At 45.2% G+C, this 862-nt stretch overlaps 1 protein-coding gene across 12 annotated transcripts in view; it reads left to right on the top strand.

Annotated features, from left to right (window-relative positions):
* The window catches only part of LOC102671224 (serine/threonine-protein phosphatase 4 regulatory subunit 1-like), a 111,361-nt gene that overhangs the window by 41,585 nt on the left and 68,914 nt on the right, over nucleotides 1-862 (top strand). The window contains exon 1 of one of the 12 annotated variants that reach the window (XM_006620151.2): nucleotides 143-334. The exons of 10 other annotated variants lie outside the window; for them this stretch is intronic. The gene's annotated coding sequence lies outside the window, so the exon portion shown is untranslated. Of the gene's footprint in view, nucleotides 1-142; nucleotides 335-862 lie in introns of those variants that run through there. One more of the 12 variants, XM_006620153.2, reaches the window with a different exon arrangement.

Raw genomic sequence — 862 nt, forward strand, 5'->3', positions numbered from 1 at the left:
ATCCTATGATAAACCGTGCGGAAGAAGAAATTGGAAATGGACGATGGGATAATTAAAAGTGCGCGAAGAGTATCGAGAAATAAAATATAATATATATATATATGTATATATATACACGACACACACTATGTATATATGTATACATATATACATATACAATACATATATATATATATATATATATATATATATATATACCATGCGACGAAGAATCGTCGTAAATAAATTCTGTGGTGAGACGAGGAGCGAAGAAAAGACAAGGATGGGAGGATTTACGGCATTAAACGACGACGAAGCATGGTGGACGATAGGATAGAGGGAAAGAACCGAAAACGTAAGTCATACGTAGTATGAAAAGAGGTTAAAGACGCGCAAAGTGGGGATGAGGAAAGTTCGACGTCCGAGGGGCAGCAGCGGGACGCATAGAGAAAGAAAAGTTATCGTGTGCGGCTACGTAGGTACGAATGAAGAACCGCGTGACTTGGAATCTGCGCAGTAAATCGCGTTCACGTGAACGCGGCCCGAAGGCGCCGCGAAATTCCGTGGCGCCCAACAACCAGCCATTCGTCACGAGGAGGTGGAAAGCTTTGAAACTCGATCGTGTATCACGAATATAACCGGCTGTTTGTTCCTTCGTTTTGTTTATCCCATTTGTTCCGTTCCGTTCCACGTTGCTTTCGTTTCCCTCTCGCTTCTCGCTCTCGGTATTAGCTTATTCCGCGTTCGTCTTTCATACTTTCGTCCGTCGACCGCGCACGAAGCCCCTTTTGCGAAAGACGTGGGCGACATGGTGTGTGGCTTACGTAATGGGCCGAGCGATAAGACGGATAACGCCGCGGCGGCTTCGAGCGTGCCATCTAAG

This window comes from Apis dorsata, unplaced genomic scaffold (assembly GCF_000469605.1).
Source record: "Apis dorsata unplaced genomic scaffold, Apis dorsata 1.3 scaffold_486, whole genome shotgun sequence".
Lineage (NCBI taxonomy): Eukaryota > Metazoa > Arthropoda > Insecta > Hymenoptera > Apidae > Apis > Apis dorsata.